The sequence below is a fragment of the Monodelphis domestica genome, chromosome 5, assembly GCF_027887165.1.
Source record: "Monodelphis domestica isolate mMonDom1 chromosome 5, mMonDom1.pri, whole genome shotgun sequence".
Taxonomy (NCBI): domain Eukaryota; kingdom Metazoa; phylum Chordata; class Mammalia; order Didelphimorphia; family Didelphidae; genus Monodelphis; species Monodelphis domestica.
The window spans coordinates 119,872,280-119,885,411 of NC_077231.1; the positions used below are offsets into that span (position 1 = coordinate 119,872,280).

General features: G+C 39.7%; 1 protein-coding gene across 6 annotated transcripts in view; it reads right to left on the reverse strand.

Annotated features, from left to right (window-relative positions):
* The window catches only part of GRIN2B (glutamate ionotropic receptor NMDA type subunit 2B), a 641,083-nt gene extending 630,191 nt beyond the window's left edge, over positions 1-10,892 (reverse strand). For 2 of the 6 annotated variants that reach the window (XM_056799171.1, XM_056799174.1), the window contains exons 1-2: positions 9,938-10,400; positions 8,563-9,004 (exon numbers count right to left, since the gene is read on the reverse strand). The gene's annotated coding sequence lies outside the window, so the exon portion shown is untranslated. Of the gene's footprint in view, positions 1-8,562; positions 9,449-9,937; positions 10,401-10,693 lie in introns of those variants that run through there. The other 4 variants (XM_056799173.1, XM_056799172.1, XM_056799176.1 and 1 more) reach the window with 4 other exon arrangements.
* Positions 10,893-13,132: the final 2,240 nt, after the last annotated feature.

Here is a 13,132-nt window from a genome sequence, read left to right on the forward strand (position 1 = left end):
AAACAAAACAAAAACCTAAGAAATCCATGATACTTGTCACTGATGTGAACTGTGTTACTGCTATTAAGGTGAACAAAAATGATGCACAAACAGCTGGAGAAAAAGAAGGAAGAACAAACAAAAGGAAAATGAACAGAAGTAGAGGATGAAAGAAATACAACAAAACATCCATCTCAAATGCCACTTTCTTTGAGCAAAAAGATAGATGTTATTCAACTAGATGTGATGTATTTCCACAGACAGTCATCCTCAAGAATGGACATTCTTCTTTTTTAAAAGAAAAAACAAATACTTCTGAAACATCAGGCTATTCATAATTAATAATAATAATAAATAATAAATAATAATCCTCAATCATCTGCTAAGTCAGAGGCTGTGATCTATGTTTGTGGAGAGAGAAGCATGATAACAAAATTACAAATTATTATTAATGTATGTGGCAAGTGGTCTGAATTAGAAGTCAAAAGATTCTGGTTGTGCTACAGTTCTTTTCCTAACTAGCTGTGTGATATCTGATGCCTCACTTTAAGCTCTAGACTAAGAGTCTTTCCAGATCTTAAATTCTATGATCCCTCCTAAGATGGCACCTTCCAACTCCTCTCTAACCAAGAACAAGTGACTAAAATTAAAGTTGACTGGCTGTAATATCACTTATCAGTGAAGTGCCTCAAAGACGGACATTGCAAAAAAGAAATACACTAAATATATAATATTATCTACCTTGTAACCCTAAACTCATATTTGTTATCAAATATATGTACTGGTTAACATCTAGGGGTACGAGACTAAAGCTCATAGATAAGGATAGCTAAGTAGCACAGTGAACAGAGCACCAGACCTACAGATGGGAAGTCCTGGATTCAAATCTGACCTCAGACACGTCTAGCTGTGTGATCCTGGATAAGTCATTTCACCCCAATTCCCTAGTCCTTGCCACCATTCTGTCTTAGAATTGATACTAAGAGAAAAGGTAAGGACTTTAAAAAAAAACTCATAAGCATCAGAATTATACTTACTCAGCAATCTAGTTCAATATTTTCTTCAGCAGTTTACTAAAGAATAGTTGCAAGTAAACTGATATCTTCTTCCTAAGGACTTTCTCTTGCTCTCACAAAAGGAGAAGAACATCAAGAAATATGAAATATTCATAGAAAACTATTTTGATTTGTATTTACTTATTAATGAAAATAAGATGCTTGTGTCTAGAAACACTTAGGGAACCTTTCAAACATGGCACCTAAGTATTCTTCAGTCAGATGCTGTAGTGCAGTGGTGTCAAACTCATATAGAAACAGGAGTCCACCAGACTACATATAAGAATCCTTGAAGGCACAAATTGAATTAGAAAACCATATTTTTACATTAACTATATTTTATGGTAATTTTATTTATTTTGTCAACTGTTTCCCAATTTCTCTCTTTTTAACCTTTCCCTTCTTTCTTATTATCACAGACAGAAGAATGCCAAGGACTTGACACTGAGGTTAAATGACTTGCCTAGGATCAAAGAGCTAAAAAGTATCTGAGGATATCTTTTAACCCTCTCAGCTGCAGGTCTGGTGTTCTGACTTTAGGTCTGGTGCTCTACTGTAATTAGTTTTTAATCTGATCCTGACTACACTTGAGAGTGTTGTTTTCTGCATGCTGTCCAAGGGTCACACATTTGACACCTCTGGTATAGTAGATAAAAAGCTTGCCCTAAAGCCAGGGAAATCTAAGTTCAAGTCCCACCTCTCACATACTAGCTGCACCCTATGAAAATCATTTAACCACTCAGTGCTCTAGGCAACTAAGACTACAAACTGCAGAAAAAGTGGCAATGGAGCAGCTAGGTGGCTCAATGGATAGAGAGCCAGGTCTGAAGACAGGCTACCTTGGGTTCAAATTTTGTCATTGCCTACCCCTTACTGCTAGCTCTTACTACTCTTCTGCCTTGGAACCAATATACGGAATTGATTCTAAGATGGAAGAGAAAGGGAAAGGAAGGAAGGAAGGAAGGAAGGAAGGAAGGAAGGAAGGAAGGAAGGAAGGAAGGAAGGAAGGAAGGAAGGAAGGAAGGAAGGAAGGAAGGAAGGAAGGAAGGAAGGAAGGAAGGAAGGAAGGAAGGAAGGAAGGAAGGAAGGAAGGAAGGAAGGAAGGAAGGAAGGAAAGAAGGAAGGAAGGAAGGAAGGAAGGAAGGAAGGAAGGAAGGAAGGAAGGAAGGAAGGAAGGAAGGAAGGAAGGAAGGAAGGAAGGAAGGAAGGAAGGAAGGAAGGAAGGAAGGAAGGAAGGAAAAGAATAATTGTAGCAGAGAATAAACTTTTATTTTAATAAAAAAAGATATTTGTGAAATCTCTAGGGGTAAGGGAGGTAGGAAAAGAAGATGTTTAATTCCACCCAAATGTCCATTATTGATAACTATGTCAAAAATGTAATTTTTCCTTTAGCAATTTGTCTCCTCATGTATAAGAAGACAGTGCTTACCCATATTTGTAAACACTACAACTATATATTTCAGACCACATCTAGCTCCATTTCCCTCCTTCCAGAAGTTGAATCTTTGCTATGATCTTATCACATACAATTGTACATTACCTAGGGACCTTGCTTCTTGTTTCATTAATAAGAATATCTAAACCCTTTTTTAGTTAACAATTTTTTTCCTTTTTAAAAAGGAAAGCTTCCAGTTGTCCTTTATATATTATCTTTCCTTGTTAGAAGGTCAGCTCCTTTTGCATGATTATTAATATCTCTTGTGATTAGCGCAGTGCATAGTATCTGGCACATAGTAAGTGCTTAATAAATACATCAACTAGCTGGCTAGCTAGCTAAGTATTTACCTACCTATCTAGTTTTATTCTTTGCTAACAGAACAATCTATCTATCTATCCCTCACCCTTTTGATTCTTTCTTCAAAACTTCAAAGACCTGTTGGTTTAGTTGACAATGCATATTCAGTCCACTGACACAAATTGTGCCTCGTATACAAGTTACATGTGAGTGATTTTATGAGTTGCTTTCAGGGGTAGCTGGATTGCTCAGTGGATTGAGAGCCAGACCTAAAGAAAGAAGGTCCTGGGTTCAAATTTGACCTCAGATACTGCCTAGTTCTGTGACCCTGAACAAGTCACTTAACTCCCATTTCTTAGCCCTTGCCACTCTTCTACTTTGGAATCAATACACAATATTAAATCTAAGACAGAAGGTAAGGGTTTTTTTAAGAGAGTTACTTTGGCAGGAAAATTTGTCACCTTGTGGATACCCTAGTGATGACCCCTTTTAAATATAACTAGACTGTTCTTTGATCACAGGCCATAGACCAGTGATGGCAAACCTTTTAGAGAGCAAGTACCCAAACCCTCATACTATATGTGAGCCCTCTCCCTTACCCCAGTCAGGGGAGGGAGAAAACACTTTGGGCTGCTGGACAGAGAGGCAGGTCATGTGAGAAATGTCCTCAGACACACATGGAGAGGAGGAAGGGAACAGCCCTCTCAGCATGTGTGCCATAGGTTGGTCAACACATTTATAGATTGACTCCCAGCCTGTACTCAAAGTCTTTCATATTTCATAGGCAAGACCTTCCAAACCTTGCATATCATTGGAATAGACTTTAGGAACCTAAGGTCAACTCTATAGCACAATGATATATCAAAGAAGGACTCCAATGGAGTTGGTTCTTTAAATGGAAAGTATAAGAAAACTGAGACTCAGAAGTTATCTCTGGTGAAAGGTTAAAAGTCTGTTTTGCAGGAAAGCTAATGGACAGCAGCTAAATAAATTTCTTGTAGACCATTCTTCTCACCAGTTATGGACCTGGTAATTTCCTCTCCAAAGACCTCCTGCTACACATTGCTATCTGAATGTGTTTAAGAGCTGAAGCCCAAGGAGGATTCCAATAAAACAAATTGGATATGGGGGTTGGGGGCAGGGGAAGCACAGAAGGAAGAATGAGCAAGGTAAGGTAAATGGTTCGTCACTCTCCCAAATAACTATCCTCCTGGGATAAGAAAATATCAAAGAAGTTGCCATCCTCCCACCAAAAGTCATTGTTCTCCAGTCTGAAAGAAAGCCAAACAATGCACAATCCTTTATTCTTTGTTCTTTTTTCTTACTTTCTCCCTTACTCTCTACCTTTTTCATCCATACAACAGACATGCTCAAAGGAATGGAGCCCTTTACTATCTCCAGAACAAGGTATATATTCTCCCTGTCCTGGGTCCTAACTGCCTCATTGCCATGGTCTTCATTCTGACAGCTAGCAGTGAGGATCTAAGTTGATAACATATTAATAATAGATATCACAGACTTCTTTGGTTTTTAAAGAAATAAGACCTAACAAGAAGCAGGCACATGTGTATACACACACACACACACACACACATTCTAAAGAGAGACACAGAGATTCTTGACTACATAGGAAGCTGGGTGGGTTGCATGTGAAACCTCTACAAGGAATTATACTCATTAGGGTCCAGCTCCAAAGATAAGGAAAGATATATGAAGTCTCAGCAAAAGAGAAAGAGAGAGGAAAGCATAGTTGGAAGAGATAGAAATATCCAGCCTCACTCAGACCTGGAGATATGTGCATAGGTTACACTATCTATGGTGCCTAAAGGGGAAGAAAGAACAATACAGCAGAGAATCATGTTCACTGGGAAACAACCTAAATCTATCCCATCATTGGTACCATGAATCATGTGAACCGTATAAGTTGAAAAGAAAGGTTAGTCGGACACTCCAGAAGGAGAGATAATACATTTTAGACAGCAGTAAAAAGTTTTCCTGACAAAGGGCTCACTTTGGGGGATTATTCTATGTTTTCTGCCACACTAACATTATAAGTGTAGCCTCTATTCTACCTATATGTTCTTTGAGGATATTGGTAGAGACCATATTTTTATTTTACTAAAAATGTCCAGATTTCTAAGGGACGGTGGGTTTTTTTTAACAAGACCTGAGCTGTATCTTATATCTGGATACAGGTGAACTAACAGTCCCTTGGGGGGCCTCACATCCAATTCTAATGTTTTGGGGAGAGACTCATTTTTGGCAAAATGAAACACAATCTCATATACTCAAGGGAACCCCTTGAATAAGCATATAAACCATAGAAATTATTGAGAGAGACTTCCAAGGTTAATGTAATACAAATGACACATGGTGTGTTGCACCGCCCATATCATAACCACCCAAAATGAAATGCTAAAGAATGATCAAATGAGAAGATTCTCTACTGATTGAGCCAAGAAGAAAGCTAACATGTGAAAGAATATGATTATATGAAGTCCTTCTCTTGACCTTTCAACATCTACCTAAAAACCAGATATGTGCTTTAGTTTTCAGAGCTCCATCACATTGTGGTACACCTGAGAGACAAAGAAGGTCATTGGAGTTACTCCTCTTCCTTGACATTCCTCATCCTGCCTTCCCAGAAATCCTTTCATGAAGAAGAAGTAAAAATTCATTTTAATTTGGGAGCCACCATGACATTGATTTTTAACAAATTAATAGGAAATAAAGGTTCCCCTTCTTCTATGTCATAGGCAAACATACCAAAAAGGAATAAAGGAAGGTTTCGTGTCCTATTAATTTGTTTGAAATTCACATCATAGTGATTCCTCAAATAAAATTCATTTTAACTTTATCCTATCACTAGTCCCATTTCTTTCTCATGTAATCCATAATGTAAGAGGGAAAAAAGACAAGAGAAGCTGAGCCTAAAACTGAGCTCAGCCAGCACCCTGTGCTATTGATGGAAAATGAGAACAATGATCACCAACATCACAGAAACCCACTGAGTCACAGTTTCACAGAAAGGATCTTGGAGTGAAGTCAAGCACCTGCTTCTCACGTATCTCCAAAATTTCTTTAGGCTCCAGAAAAGGTATTGACAACCTGTATGGCACAAAGGCCACTAAGCTAGGACTGAGGTGATTTCTCAGCATTCAACCACCAACTCAACCTCACAATGGAATTTTTTTACTATCTCTTTCTTCTTGTTTTCTCCTCCCTCCTCCTGTGCTCCTCTTCTTCCTTCTTTCCTCCTTTTTTGTTCCCTCTCCTACTTTACCTATTATTTAGGTCAGCTGGTGACACCCAAAATATTTCTTTATTTCTGTAGGACTGGGGCAGGAAGGGATATACAGTGCACTTTTAAAAAATCAGAGAAACCCCAATAGAGTAGAAGGAATCAAGGACCTAGAGTTGGATGACCTGGGTTCTGAACCCCAGCTGTCATACTTTCTATTCAATGACTTTGAACAAGTGACTTCCCTTCCCTGAGTCTATTTCTTTCTCTTCATAAGATAAAGGAGTCTTACTAGATTTTTCTGGATTTAGAGCAGAGGCATCCATCTACTCCAACCACTTCATTTTACAGATGAGGAAAATGAAGCAAGGGTGGTTAGGTGACCCTCTAAGGTTACTTCTAGCTCTAATCCTATGACTATATCTGTTCTTGATTCCCTCTGCAGTAAAGTATCTTTATCATCATCAATGACATCATCAATAAGATGAGTGCCTACTACTGGTAAGGTACAAGGCTAAGCACCAAGAAAGATGCAAAGAAAGCCATCAATGTCCATCCTTTCGCTACATTTGGTCTTGGTATACAATATGTCTTGCTCACCCAAATCATCATTTTGGGAGGAAAAAAAATTGATCCTCATACTTAAAAGGAGGAAAAGGCAGTAAAACAGTACAGGTGTTCCTGAGAGAGAATAACTAATTATTAGATAAACTTGGCATTTTACACAGAGGGTGAGAACATGGCTCAAAGTGGAATCCTATCTTCATGGAAACAAAAGGGTACCTCATAACTAAAGCACTAAAAAAATTCAGAAACATTAAAGCTTGAAAAAAGTGGATCACATGCATTCTCTTACTTCCTCTTCTCTAGGCAATGAAAAATTACTACCCACACTTCACAGAATCATAGAGTTAGAAGAGACCTCAAAAGTCATCTTGTCCAACCTATGCCTAAAAAGTAATCCCCCTCCATCCCTAAAAATGGTCATCTAAGCCTCTACTTCAACATCTCCTGTGAAAGGGAAAAGTAGCTATAAGATCATTAAAAACCTTTACTTTATTTAGATACCACCTTGTCATCTTAAATAATTAGAAAATTTTCAATCATCTAGTTTTGAGCATCTTCAAGGCCTTCAACTTCAATTCTTTAGGATTTGGACTTAGATCTCTCTAGTCTTTTTGCACTATTCCAAAATGTTGGTATGAAATATGTCAAAGAAAAGGGTTTGGGGCACTTTTTTGAAAATTCTAATGATGCTAAACAATTTAAACTTATACTTGTTATGCTATGATATGATCGCAATCACTAATCAGCTATTATGACTTGAGGTGTTCTATAAAATACTGAATCTCAGAGTTTTGACACTTTTTAAGTTTAGGATTTTAGAACCTACAGACCCAGGAAAGAAGCATTCATCCTATCTATCTCAACATGGTCCTTCTCTCTATGGGCAACCTGATTTCCTTTGGAGTTCAGTCTTGCATTTCATTAGTGACTAGCTAAAGAGAGATGAGACAAGTGTTCCTCATTTCTCTTTTCACATATATGAATATAATACACAATAACTAGAAGAACACTATCTTCCTTTTAAAATTAAGTAGAGGAACATAATAATTAAAGCCTTTATTCTATTTTGAGGGCATAAGGCACACAGATCACACATCCCTTTGTTTAACACAAAGACTCACGTGTCAAATTATGCACCCCTCACACATGCACAGCATTTTAGAACTCTGCAAGATAGCCATTTTGCAGGAGTGTGGAAGTAACAGTTTGCTTGGGGGATGTGTGTGTATAAATAGATGTGTAGACAGAAGGAGCTGAAAATAATAGCATATAAAATATAAATTAGGAGCAAAATATTTTCTGAATGCATTTCTTCCCAAAATTATCATTTTCACCTGTCTAAGAAGCTCCCTTACAAAGTGTGTTCTTGAAACCAACCCATTCTCCCACCTTGACCAGACCCTCTGCAAAAGGCTTCCCAGCATCTCCAAGCCCAGGGTTAGACCAGTGTCTAAAAAACAGCAAGTGGATTTCAGTTCAAAAATCATAACCATCCTTTAATAGTCATTTTTATTTTGAAGAAGGGCACGGAAAAGAAGCAAAGAGGGAAGCATGGACGTGGCAAAGGAGACAAAGCTCAAAAAGGAAAGATTTTTTTTTTAATTTCCTATATCCCATAAAAAACACAGATTTAACCGATGATTGAATCAAAATGCCATTTACCTCAAAAATCACACAGGTTTCTCTGCCATATCTGTACACACCCTTCAACCATTAAGTTCCTCCCTCCCCTCTCCATTTCATTAGGTCCCCCCCCCAAAAAAAAAAAAAACCTGTTTGATGAGGCAAGGAAAGGAAGGGGCATGATCTTTTTTCAGCTGATTTTTTTTTTACAAAAAACAGTATTATTTCACTATTTTACATGTCCTTTTTAGTAAGTAATGTTCTACCCTCGCTTGGGGGGGGGGGACTAGAAGGATTTAGAAAGATGAACAAAGAGTGATTACCACTAGGTGAGGAAAAAAAATAGAAAGAATTTTCTCTACCTTGGTTTGTAGAAGTAGAACCTCTATACGGACAGATTAAGGGAGTGAACATGTTGGGAGTATCCAGTCTCCTCTTCTTGCTTGCATATCCACATAAGAATAATAAGGGAGAAATGAAAGAGAATTTAAAATCCAATTTAGCTGGGAAATTGTGGGGGTTTTTTTAATCTTCTGGCTTGAAGTGATGCAAATTCAGAGAAAAAAATGATTCCATTCAAGGGTAATGCAGCGAAAGGAGAGGCTTTCCCGATGCAGAATTCAGAATAATTATTCCATTTCCATGTGAGGGTAGGGGCTGAATTGAAAAAAAAATTTGTAAAGCTTCTTCTAATAATTATGCTTTTGGTTTTCTGGAGCTCTAGAGGAGGAGGCTCTGTTTGGAGAAGCTGCAGGTCCGATCTGTTCCTCTGTGGAGCATGATTATTTCCACGGCATCCCCTCCCTAAGGGGGGAAAAGAGGGGGTCAGTATTTTATTAGAGAGCGTACCAGGGAGGATGACAAAATTGCATCTCCAAAAAAGAAATCAAGTCGTTTAAGGAAGAAAAGGGGGGAAAGAAAACCCGCATTTCTCAACAGAGTGCACACGAGAGGAATTGAAAAACAGCTGGCACAGGTCTATAAATAATTCAGGAAAGGTCTCGCTATATTCCTGGGACAGGCATGGATGGGAGGGAGAAAACCAAATCTGAATGAGAGAGAGCGCGAGCCACGACATAGCACCACACACTCACACACGCAGAAACACAATACACACTTAACTCGCTAGCAAGTGCGGTTCCCATCACCATCTGCATTGCTGCTGACATGTCTGTCTTTCTCTTCCCTTTGCCTCCAACAGCAGCGCCTCCTCCCACCCCGCTGTGTGGAATCGGTTTTTGACTGTGCACAGAATGTACATTTTGCATTTCTTGAAAGGGGCACACTGACACACACACACACACGCACACATAGGCGCGCGCACGCACACACAGACACAGACATACACACTCACGCAAGCCAGTGGTGCTGATGTGCGGACCACTGTGTTTCACCTGCAACGTGTCGATTGGACAGACAGATAATCGCAGCGCGTGGCTGTAGCCTCAGCCACCCGCTGACATCCCTCTCAGCCCCCAGGCGGGGGCACGGGGGAGGATTAAAAAGCATCTTCCACCCACCTCCAGACCCTGGGAAAACCACACACACACACACACACACACACACACCCCACACACACCACACACACCTTCACCTAAAAGACAAGTTTGCATCCCATTTAAAGGCTTTCTTGGATACCCGCCTGGCTCTCGAGTTTCCCAGCACCTGACCCTCCTTCCCTGCCGGCCACACATCCAGCCCTAAAGCCTCAGCAAGGGACTCCCGGCAAATACTGACCTATCCGCCAAGCGCCCGCGATGCAACCACTCCGAATTCCCTGGGGTGGGGTGGCCAGCGGGAGGGGGGAGGAGAAGGAAGAGGAGGAGGAGGAGGAGGAGGAGGAGGAGGAGGAAGAGGAGGAGGAGAAGGAGGAGGAAGAGGGGGAGGATGAGATGGATGGATGGATGGATGGATGGATGGATGGATGGATGGATGGATGGATGGAAGGATGGACGGACAGACAGATGGAGGAGGAAGGGGGCGTTCAGGGTTCTCCTTTCCTGTAAGGCAGGATTTATTTTAAAAATCCATCTCTGACGCTAGGAAGTTGAAGACTCTTCTTTGCAGCCCCAGTGCCAAGGCTTGGTTGAGAAGCCGCTTATTGATCACAATCGATAACGATCAATAGCAATAACGCCAACAGTCCCTGTGGAGATACCAATCCCAGTGATTTCCTGGAGGTGAAGAAACCAAAGGAAGTGATTGGGGGGGAGGTGGAGAACCCCAGAAACCTTCCTTTCTCTTAAAAAAAAAAGGAGGGGGGAGCGGGAGAGAAAAAGACAGATTCCAATTGGCGATGATGGGGGTGGGGGTGGGGGTGGGAAGGGGCTTTGCAGAGCAATAGAAAAGAGAAGGAAGGCAAGGAGGAAGAGTGAGGGACAGGGAAGTCATGGCCAGAGGAGGGGGGAAATACATCTGGGCTTGTTTCATACTCAAAAACATAGCACACATGCACACACATAAACACATGCACAGATACATACACACCCCTACCTCTCACACATATAGAGGCTCTTGGGGCGGGGAACCCACGAAGCTAGAAAAGAAATCTCTTCTCTCGGTGTATGTCTGTGCGTGTCTCCTCCTTCGAGACACCCCCACCCCACCCCCCACCCCCAAACCCCTCCACTCCTTCACTCCTATGGCTAAGACTCTGGCTGAGGCAGTTTCCAACGTCATGTACCAGGGAAGCGGGAAGGCAGGAGACTGGTGGGGGCGGGGGGACGAAGAAGGAGGGGCAGAGCTTAACCCGGGCCCGTGGCGCCTCCTTCCGGCAACAAGATGAAATTCGTGCCTAGTATTCCGGATTCTGGGGATCCTGCAATCACTCTCAGAAGAGGAGACCCAGAGAGCAGGTAGGTGAAAGGTAGCAGATTTCCTATATCCTAGTGCTACCCTCAGCTTACGGAGCTTCTTCAAAAAATAATCTTAGGACTCGCAATCTGGGGAGAAAAAAACACTTCCTAAAGCACAGATTTGGGATTTGGATTTGAATTGCTTCCAATAAGGATTTTTAAACATTTTTATTTTGCACAAATTCTTTGACCCAACAAAGTGGTTCACAAAAAATAGTTAAGCAAAATTGCCCCCTAGAACAGTTTTGAGTTAAATAATAGTCTTGTTACATTTTTTTGGTTTACCATTACATCAGGGGTGCCAATACTGGCCTTGGGGTTTTGCCATTTAGTGCTAGCTTTGCCTTAATTGTTATCGTTGTTCTTTTATGTCTAGTTTCTTCTTCCCATGTTTCTTTGAAATCTTCATATCCATTGTTCTTTACAGGCAAGGATAGCCTTTTTCAGTTATTCACTACAATTTTGTTTAACCACTCTTAATCCTTGGGTATATGATGTTCCCAACCTTATGCTTATCACAAATAATGCTATTAATATTTCTGAATGTGTACAGATATGGATCTGTGATTGTGTCTTCCAGCCATTGACAAGCCTTTTTGGACTATGAACTTGTCATAAGATATCTGAGTCAAAGAATACGAAGAATTTAGTAACTTTTCCAGAATAATTCCAAATTATTTTCCAGAAAGCTGGGCCAGTGCTTAACTTTGCCAACAGAAAAAATAAGTATTTACTGAGCATCTGCTATATATTTAGCACTGTGCTATGTAGACACACAAAAGTATATTAGACCTTCTGTTTGAGGAGATAAGAGGAACACAGGTGAAGCTCCAATAAACAATAGAATATAGGATATGATTAAGAATTCAAGAGCATAGCAGACTTCAAGTATTCAAATGTTGACAGCTAAAATGTAGTCTAAGCAGCAGCAACAATATGATGTGTTTAGAAAGCTGCCTTTGAAGACAGGAGGACCTGGATTTAGTTCCAATCTTGATTGTGAACCTACCCTCCACCCTGACAAATCACTTCTCCAGGCAATGCTCCCAAACTTTTAAATTGCAGAGAAAATGCAGACTTGCATAGGTAGAGAATGTTCCCAGTTGGGAGTTCCCTGTAATCACAGGTCCAGTCACTCTTCCTATTACTAGTAGTAGTAAGTAATAAACAAGACTTTTATGTAATGATTTCAAGTTCTCAAAACATTTTGTGTACATTATCTCATTTTATTCCTTTTTTAAAACCAATGTTACTTGAAATTCTTAAAGAAAGGGAAATAATGAATCATAAAGAAAAATCAGACCTCAAAGCACTTGTAAATCTAGCAAGAAGTAACTATATAGAATGAATATTTAAACTTAATATGGAATGTCATTTTTGTGGAGATTTCCTCCATCACTGATGATGTGTACACCTCTTAGTAAAGTCTTAGTATTCTAATAATAGCTTACATTGTATAGAGAAATATATACATAATCTTATTTGATCCTCATAACAGTCCTATAATGTAGCTAGTAAAAGTAGGTTCATAGGGTCATAGACTTACAACTGGAAGAAACCTTAAAGATCATCAATTATTCCAGCACCTTCATTTTGTATATCTATAATATATAGGGAAATTTAGGCCAAGAAAGCTTCCTGACTTACCCCAAAGTGAGGCAAGTAGAAAGAAGTAGTCAGAATTTAAACCCAGGACTTTAAATCCAGTAGGACTTTGTTGTCAAAATTACATTTCAGCAGAGGACTATTTGCACATGTGGTTTTTTAAATTCTATGTTTAGTTTCAAAGTTATGTGAAAATAGAAAAACATTGATACATAAAATATATACAAGTATATAGTTCTTTTAATTTTTCAAATCACCTTCACAACAGTGTGACTTGATATTCCTTAGTCACGTAGAATTTAACTCAAGCTACTGGATAACTTTTCTTCCTGAATATTAGGCCTGATATATTGAACAAATGCATTAATTTTGGCTTTCAAGACACCATTTTTCTTGTTTTAGTTCAAGTGCCTCTATTTCCAGATAACTTATCTTAGTTTTTAAGTTCTTTCCCCAATTGTCTTCAGCCTCT